The sequence below is a fragment of the Cryptotermes secundus genome, unplaced genomic scaffold (assembly GCF_002891405.2).
Source record: "Cryptotermes secundus unplaced genomic scaffold, Csec_1.0 scaffold1224, whole genome shotgun sequence".
NCBI classification, from domain to species: Eukaryota; Metazoa; Arthropoda; class Insecta; order Blattodea; family Kalotermitidae; genus Cryptotermes; species Cryptotermes secundus.
This window is the reverse complement of record NW_019731289.1, coordinates 17,235-26,910: the sequence shown is the minus strand read 5'-3', so window position 1 is coordinate 26,910 and position 9,676 is coordinate 17,235.

Genomic DNA, 9,676 nt, shown 5'->3' with positions numbered 1-9,676 from the left:
CTAGAGACTGAAGGTGCAGAGCGCCACGTTGATCTTGAAATACTATCTGCAGCTCCGTGTTAACTGATGCTGTGAGTGGGAGAACGGTTTTCCCGCCAGTAACCTTGAATATACAACGATGATACGTCAGAGTGTGCGCGCGTGTTTTTAGACATGAAGAATGTACTATGTTACTAAAACGTACAAAAGATGTTCTATGTAAGTAAATAAGATCAGAGTTGAGCTCGTTATAATCAGGACATGCTATTTATGGCATATTCTGCTGACATAACTTTTCTTAACAAGGCGTCCATATAGTAAGCATGCAGTGAGCATTGTGATCCGGGATAGCGCTGTCGGTATAGCGGCTGGCTGCGGGCTGGACGACCGAGGCTCTGGGCCCCACCTAGCCTCCTATGCAATAAATACCGGGACACTTTTTCGGGGGTAAAGCGGTCGGGGCTTGAAGCTGATCACCCATCATCAACTAGTGCCGAGGTGAAGAAAACGTGGATCTATACTTCCATTCTCACCTGCGCTTTCGTGGCGTAGTGCTTAATCACTTTACAGTGATCATTGCATTCGGGATGTTGGGAGTTACGTGTCCGAGAAGACTGTCCTGGCAGGTTTTTTTTTCTCATTTGCGCATTTTGTCGTCTCGTCCTAGAAAATGTTGAGGGAAGTTCGTAATGTAGGTTTTGGACTCCATGATATCCACCGGTCTAACTTCGTTGGCATCTGTTCATCACAGTTCGCTTGCGTTTCAACAAAACGAGGGAACTTCAAGACATGATTCCCGTAAAAGAACGTGAGTGCGATTTAAATATTTTTAATAAGACAGAAGAACACATATTGTGTTACTAGTAACACGTACATTTTTAGTTTGGGTATTTTATTTCTACAGGATCTCCGTTTGTAGTTTGGAATTCATCCAAGCTGTAATACAGCTGTTATCACGTGCGCTCCATCATATCTGGGGTAAATATAGCTGTAGCTTCCAGGTTTAATAGCGAAATCGCGTTTGAAGACTTAATCTACATTTTGTCTTGTACTGAACTTCCGAAAGAAAAGCTTCTGATTCACTAAGATCGTTTGGACGGGGAGGCCAGTAACTCATTGTTTCTCTGGCCCTTACTCCTTATTCAGAAACTGGATGTCCAGCGATTGCCACACATCATCTTCGTAATGTGGGGGTGCGCCCTATTGCTGGAGGATTGCGTGTATACTAACATGTCCCTCGCTGTGAGAAAGTGTAATTTTCTAGCGTGTCCAGATACGCTTCTCTGTTTATGTCGGTCTTTCAAGAAAAGAGGATATTTTAGCTTCTCAAGAACGACTGTCAGCACGGAGCAGTTATTATCTTTATGGCTCTACATCCCTTTGTTGGGCCTTGGCCACTTTTTCACTTTCTCGATCCTATACACTATTAGTAAGACTCCTTGGATGGTGGTATCAGCCTACACATAGATCAACACCAACATAATAAACCCACACAATACAGACATCCATGCCTGGAGTGGGGTTCGAATCCACTATCCCAGCGTTCGAGCGAGCGAAGACAGTTCCGAAGTAACTTGTAGTCTAGCATTCGCCGGAGTGAGTTGTATCGAGTGAATGGAAATGACTACAGGAGAAGCATTTGTGATACTGCAGATGGCAGCAGTGGTGGAACTGTAAATTGTGTAAATGTAAGAGCGAATGTGCAATAAATTCGCTAGATCCAGAACGGCGTGAAGTTATTTGTCACGTGACAATATTAAAAGAACATTTTTTACCCCAAAAGTAATCTCCAAAACGGTCAATACACGTAGATTTATCCCACTGGGAGATAAGACGGAACCACATATTTACCCAGCACACAGGTCTTCGTCCAATGCAAACCGATGTCCACGAATGTCTTTCTTCAGGTCTCCAAAATTGTGAAAATCACATGGGGAGAGATCTGGATTGTAGGGGGGATGTTGAAGCACTTCCCAACCAAATCTCTATAGCGTATATCAGCGCGCATTATCATGAAGAAGGATAATGCCGTTCGATAGCATTCCAGGGCGTTTCGACTTTATGGCACATCTCAGTTTCTGCAAAATGTCTTCATAGCGCTGTGCACTGACTGTGGTCCCATGCTAGAGAAATTCGACAAGCAGAGGGCCCTTGCAGTCGGAGAAGAACGTCATCATCCCTTTACCGGAACTTGTGTGTACAGCTTTGGATCTTCGTTGGGGGAGAATTCACGTGTTTCGACAGTTGGCTCTGCCGTTTGCTCTCGGGTTCAAAATGGTGGCACGAAGTTCCGTCCCCAGTGGCAGTACGGGACAGAAAAGCATACTCTTCCTCATGGTATCGTTGCAAGTGACCCAGTGATGCAGCCATTCTCTGAGTCTTCTGTTCCTCCGTGAGTTGATGTGGAACCCACTGCGCACAGATTTTGCGGTACAGCAGGTGTTTCGTCACAATGGTGTGTACGGAACCGCGACTTATCCCCATCAAGACTAATTTATTACACAGCGATCCGTCGGTTTGCCCGGATATGACCATCCAACGCAGCAATAACATCAGGAGTGATGACACGATGAGCCTGTTCTGGGCGAGCATCATCTTGCAGTGACACACGTCCCTCTCGAAATCTCTTATGCCACGCCAGCACACGCGAACGTGACATGCTGTGTTCGCCGTAAACAACAGACATGCGACGATGAATTCCTCGTCCTCTTACTCCTTCAGGAGTCAAAAAGCGCACTACACTTCGCTGTTCTTCTTTACCCGCCTCCATTACTGATGTTAGACGACCACACATAGCGCTAAACTTACTTCTAGCACAATAAAGAAACTACTAGTGTGCAAGGGCACGTTGTCACTGCTTTCCCGAGTCCCCACCAGATGTTCTTACCGTAAGCAAATTCCAGTGTGAGTTATGCGTGGTGTCCCATTTTCATTTGACTGCCCCTTATATATACAGGGTGTCCCAGGAGGAATGGACCAAACTTCGGGAGGGTGTTCCTTATGTTAAAGTATGCCGATATAACCCAAAATACCTATGTCCAAAGTTGAACGGTTACGGAGATAATGGCCCAAGAAAAGTGTGGTCTTCTGGCAGGTCCACGCACTGTAACTATCAGCTGAGAGGTCTTATCTGTGTTTGTCCTTGAGTGCGGTGATACACCCTAGCCGTGCTTATGTAGTTGGCTTTATCAGAACGCGCAGTCAGCACGTTACGTCAGCGCTTGCCATTCATGTGTCATGTATAGTGCTTGGAAACCCTAAGGACAATAATGACATGGCGAGCGAGTATTTTGTACTTCAATTTTATGGCTTCATGACACTCACAAGTTAGTTTGATGTTATGTACATTATTAACATTACACAATCCACATATTCCTGCCAGTTTTAATATGTATTTTGTAATCAACAAGTGTGCAACGCCGGTCAAAGTTTGACACTTCTCTGGCCATTATCTCCGTAACCGTTCAACTTTGGACATAGGTGTTTTGGGTTATATCGGCATACTTTAACATAAGGAACACTCTCCCGAAGTTTGGTCCATTCCTCCTGGGACACCCTCTACAGCCCTTTGTTGGGTCTTGGCCTCTTTTTCAGTTTCTTGATCCTATACACAATCCGTAGGACTCCTTGAACGGGGATCAGCCTACACAAAGAACAACACCAACAGAATAATCGCACACAATACAGAGATCCATACCTCAAGCTGGATTCGAACTCACGATCCCAGTGTTTGAGCGGGCGAAGACAGTTCATGCCTCGGACCGCGCGGTCCCTCTTATCACTTTCCCAACAGAAAACCTGAACCCTTCCTGCATCATAGCTTGCTCGTGTACTCGTATACGTGCCACAGGCCCAATAGCGAACTTGTTGCAACTGACAGGACCTGATGCTGTACCGCTGTTGCGGCAATATATTTTCATGCCAACGAAAGTCACGTTGCTACAGGGTCAATGTCGTTTGTTCATGTAAATTGGAAGGTCCTATATGAGGCAGACCTACAGGCAGATCAGGGGAAACCAAAAGCCCCCCGAGCAATGCTCGACATTCTAAAAAGAGAACTTCGATTTTTTTTTTACTGTCCTCTGATCTTAATGATAGAATTCGCCTTCTGTAACGCTCTTAAAGAATTACGTTTCACTCCATCGAATGTCACTTATGCATCTTTCTGAAATACCGAATGACAGAACCTGACTAAAGCTTCCTTCATTCATCCTTCCATCAATGGGTCTACAGCCTTTGTTGAGCCCTGGCCTCTTCTTCAATTTCATATTCTTCTTTACACAGACGGTAGGACTCCTTGGACGAGTGAACAGCCCGTTGCAAGGCCGCTACCTAAACACAAGACAGCACGAACACAGAACAAATGTACACAGACATCCATGCCTTGAGTGGGATTCGAACCCACGATCCCGGCATTCGAGCGAGCGAAGACAGTTCATGCCTTAGACCGCGCGGCCACTGTGATCGGCGACTAAAACTTAAGAATCATTGTTTTATGTGGAAGAAATTTTTTCCGAATGTCAAAGATAAAGCTATTTTGTGGGACAGTCATGAGAAGGCAGGCGGTTCTGTAAGGCGTCCAGTATTCTAAAATAAATTATGAAATTTCATTCATATTGTATTTCACATTATGTACTGTTATTTCGACATTAATAAAACGTCCGATTGTACATTGTTATTTTTGTCCACATTAAGTGAAGAAAGCGAATGCACGTGTTTAAAATCAGGGTTCTGAGGATGGAAGTAACAGGAGGCTGGAGAATACTGAATTATGAATAACTGTAGAATTTATAGTCCTCACAAGATCAGAGAGGGCGAGATAGACTGGCTTGTACCACGGGTGAGGGAGATGAAAACTTTTTGCAGAATTTTGTCGGAAACCTTGGAGGGAAGAGACAGATTGGAGGACCTGGACGTAGATGGAAGCATACTATTAAAATTGATCTTAAAAGAATGGAGTGTGGGGGTATGGAGTGAATTCATCTTGCTCAGAATTGGGTCGAGTGACAAGCTGTTGCGAACACTAATAAACCTTCGGGTTTAATAAAATATAGGGAATTTCTTAACCAGCATATCAATTATGTTCTAAGCATGAGCTGTACCCCATGATAATATATAATATGTAGGAACTATGCTACCGTCAACACAACAAACATTTCAATATTACATGTAGATCTTTATTTACTGCGACATGTTTCGGGCATACATGACCATCATCAGGCAGAAATGCGTATAGTTACTGAAACACCGATACGGATCGGTGCAACGCGTCGTGTTAAATATTAACATACTTCTGCCTGATGATGGTCATGTATGCCCGAAACATGTCGCAGAAAATAAAAATCTAAATCTATTACTGAAATGTTTGTTGTGTTGACGGTAGCGTAGTTCCTACATATTATATATTGTCTGAGACACAACAAGATGCAACCAATGAAAATAATTTATGTGCTCCATGAAGATAATTTTGTCTTCAGTGTTTTCGTAACTCACTGTGGTAACGAGGTTTGTACTACAGTACAAGGCGGATGTGCGAAAACATATTTCGTCATATTTTCACAGCCAGGTCGCATTAAAAAGCTAAAGGTTTTCATTGTTTTTTTTAATTTTTCGAGGTAAACAGAAATTGAAAAATATTTAAACTTTCAAAGTGAAATAGCAGCCCTGATTGGCACAGGTAGAACCTATTAGAAAGTGTCACCTTAGGTTTCCAGTCTAAAGACAGTTTCCGGTGTAAAGCTTCACAGAAATCCATTCGCCAGTTGTGCCGCCGTTACTGCGTCACGGTTGGACGGACATTCTGACTTGATGTAATGTTGAATTTCTTTCGTCGAATATCTGAAATATTCGGTATAGATCGGAATTCTTGACAGCATATGTAGGTCTATTTTCCTTTATTGATGTAAACCTTCGATTGACATTAGTGATGGCTGGAACGCTTCCTGTTTCCGTTACACGGCTGTGGTCTTGACATAGTACATTCTGACGACAGTGGGATATGACTCCGTGTAACCGGATAGAGAGGCAGTCTTGCAGACCATTGTAAAAGTAACTTGGCTAGGTTCATTGGAAGGACTTCGATTAGAATAGTCTCCATGTAGACGATTAGTAGTGCCTGTATGAGATTTGAGGTTCGTGCGGGATGAGTTCTAAGATTACCGTCTTCTGGGATATGACGCCGTGTAATTTTGTAGATACGATGAAGATGGAGGCAGCAGGTTCCTCCGATACGTTATTGTCTGTTTACAAAACTACGCGGCGTCACATCTCAGAAGGCAGTAATCATAGTTGTAGTGTTGTTTCTTCACAGTCTTCAAAGTCTATACTCGTGGCTAAACTACTTTCTTGTTTTACACTCTTACAGCCAGAGACTTGTCTGTTTCATTTCTCAGTGCCACTTGCAGCAGGTGCGGAAAACGTCGCATTTAGCATTTACGCTATAAGTAGTACGCATGGTGCTCCGATTTCGAAAAGAAAGAAAGGGTGGAAGAGTTCAGAATGCACATATTTTCCAAGTGCGTTGCTGTGATTTTGCATATCTTCTAGAATTTTGTATTTGTTGGAGCACTCCAGTGCCTAGGTCGAGGATGGTGGAGCTATACCTCCACTCCCCGATATGTCTTCAAGTCATAATGCTTAATTAGATAAGCACAAGAACAACTTTACACTTTTTGTTGGGCGATATAGATGTACTGTTGCAAAGCCAATTACATTACCGATAGGCTAGCACACTGACTTATAATCACATACTGTTTTCTTGTAGTTTGTTGAATACTGCCCATATTGAAAAACGACAACATGAATGTGTAGATCTTGTATGTCATGCGTCAGCAGTGTTTTTCGAGCAGAATTATAAAAGGGTCAACGAATATTCCCCTGTAATCGACGGCTATGTTTCGGTGGAACATTATATTTCAGCATCCAGCATTTTGTGCCGTCTGTGTGCAACCTTACTCATTATTCGCTTTTGTATTCCGTTGTTGGACACTGCATCTTTCGGCCTAACTGACCATCTTCAGGTGTACGGGTTGTTATGGTTAAGGATTCTGCTACTCACTGTAACGCGGTTTTCTTTCGTCCTATTGTAGTTGCCTCTGGTTATTTTGGTTATGTGGGTTACCATCAGTTTTATTCGGGTGTCCGTGGGTTGCACGTGGTTGGACATGTAGCACATGTATATACAACATTTTGATCGGAATGCTTAAAGGAAAGATACCACTTGGAGTACCCGGACATAGATTGAAAGCTGGTAATATGAAAATGGTATCTAATAGTGTAGAGTGTGAGGATATTTACTAGATATATGTACCTCACGAGTGGCCCTAGTAGCGGGCTCTTGTGAACATGCTAAAGAACCTTCGAATTCCATAAACGACGGGTTACTTTTAGCTTCTCAAGAAGGACGCTACCATATTGACTTAATGAAGGAAATATCCGCGAACGTGCATTCGGACTCAAACTAATGACTAGAGTCTGCTACTGATTTACACATCATATTATATATCATATATCAAGTTCACGTACTGATATGAGTTTACCATCTGACAGCGAAATATTGTCCATAAACATGACTATATTAATGTTCTGTTCAGGCATATTTTTTAGTATTGGCTCGAGATACTGGTGTGATTTTCTTAAAGATGATTGCTTTTATGTCTTACGTCATCTTTTGGAATGAAAATTAAATTTTCTGCTTGTTCTTGCATTGAAATCTCCAAAGAGTCTCCATATCGCTACCTTCAGGGAAGTATGTAGCATTCTTTTTTCGCAAAACTAATAGTAACAGTATAGTAACTTCTTGAATTTAGCATTGGTTTTGGGATGACTATTGCTTCTTGTCTCTTTGGATGAACAGATACGAAATTACGTTATCACTCGTGTTCTTCTGAATTGAATTCTCCAAGAAACTGCCGCAGTGGAACGTAATATTTATTTTCTGACAAGCTAATGGCGACAGTTTGGTAATAGGGTCGCAAACAGAAATTTCAGGCCCAAGGGAATAACTGAAATGTTCTTCAGTTTGGTGGTTATTCGTAGTTATTGGAGACGAAAAATGTTCTGGGCGTCTGCTACAACAGGATCAAATCTCATTTTCGATCTTTCGTCTAATTACGAAGCCCGGTCCATTTTTAGCATTTGTCTTTTCCCGAAGTGAGAAAATATGGCTTCTTGCAAAATGTAAAGGGGAAGGGGGGAACTTGAAAGAAGTACGAAGTTGGAGAACTTGCAACCGTTTGGCGTTTCAGTCTTTTTAGGCCGTTTTATTGAAGGAGGTTTCAGAAAGGCACACAGATTAACGCGCTATTGATGTTGCTTTTTAATGTTGTGAGGCTAATGTGTTGATAAGTAGTTATAAAATATGTTGGAAAGTAAATTCGCTTGTGTTGCTTAGGCTTAATGCAGAAGAAGCATGTAACTTCCTCCCTGGAGCAGAGTCCTTATTAGAAAACTGGTAGTCGCTCAATTTCACAAGAATCCTCCGTCCCCTGCTATAGAACACCCTCACTCTATATTTTCAAGTCCCACCTACGTCTAAGTCTTCCAAGTGGTCTCTCAGGAAACGGTTTATAGTTATTTACAATTAAATCGGTACCCTGATAGTTGGATGCAGTTATGTGTATATTAAGTAAACCATGGGAAACGGAAGGAAGTTTTATTTCTGTGCTAGATTACCATTTATGCATGATCAGCTTGTTTGTTGATATGTACGCAATTCTGTGAACACACAATCAGTTCCTCCAAAGTAAAAAGTCAGTTCACGGATAACTACAATTTCGCAGTGAGGTAGCCACAGCCGGTTCTTGTTTGACATTGGATTAGTATCCTGCGTCGAGATTTGTGCGAGGCATAAAGAATGGATACCGATCACAGTGGCTGCTCTAAGGCTTGAACTGTTTTCACACGCCGGAACGCTGGGATTGTGGGTTCGAATCCCACTCTAGACATGGATGTCTGTGTGCGCTAATTCTGTATTTGTGTTGTTCTGTGTGTAAGTAGCGGCCTTGGGACGAGCTGATCCTCCGTCCAAGGAGTCATACCGACTTTGTATAGGATTAAGAAACTGAAAAAAGCGGCCAAGGGCCAACAAAGGGCTCTAGAACCACAGACAGCTGGATAGATAGATAGACAGACAGACATATACGTCCATTCGCTTAGTTCCATCTTTCAGTTTTTGTGGAAATCCGAAAGCGAAGAGGCCACTTGGAATATCAGGGCATTGGGTAGATAGCATTGAAATGGGGCAGGCGGATGTGAGTGTGGACTGAATTAATCGGGATTAGTCTGGGGACTTGTGCTGCCTCTTGTGATCACAATAATGAGCCTTCCGGCCACAGGAAAGGTGGATACTTGTCGTTAGTTGAGCGACTCTGCTACGCCATGGTGTTTATTAAGTCCTCCGATGCCTGAGTAATGTGTCTGGAATTATTCTGCTTAGTTTTTTCATTGCATCCGCATTTTTACAATAACTTGCGAAATGAAAGCTGTAAATTACCATAACACATTTGTAGTTTGCACCTATTTCACATCGTTCATTCGTCAAATCTGAGTTATTCAGCATTTGGAACGGCCTCTGTGCTTGTCACAAGGACCCTGCTTGCACAGGGCTGTACAATACAGAAATTAGCTAATATATAATACATTTTTGCATGATCGAAATTGAAACTCGCGATCTCAGTGCTCTGAGCGGCCGAACACA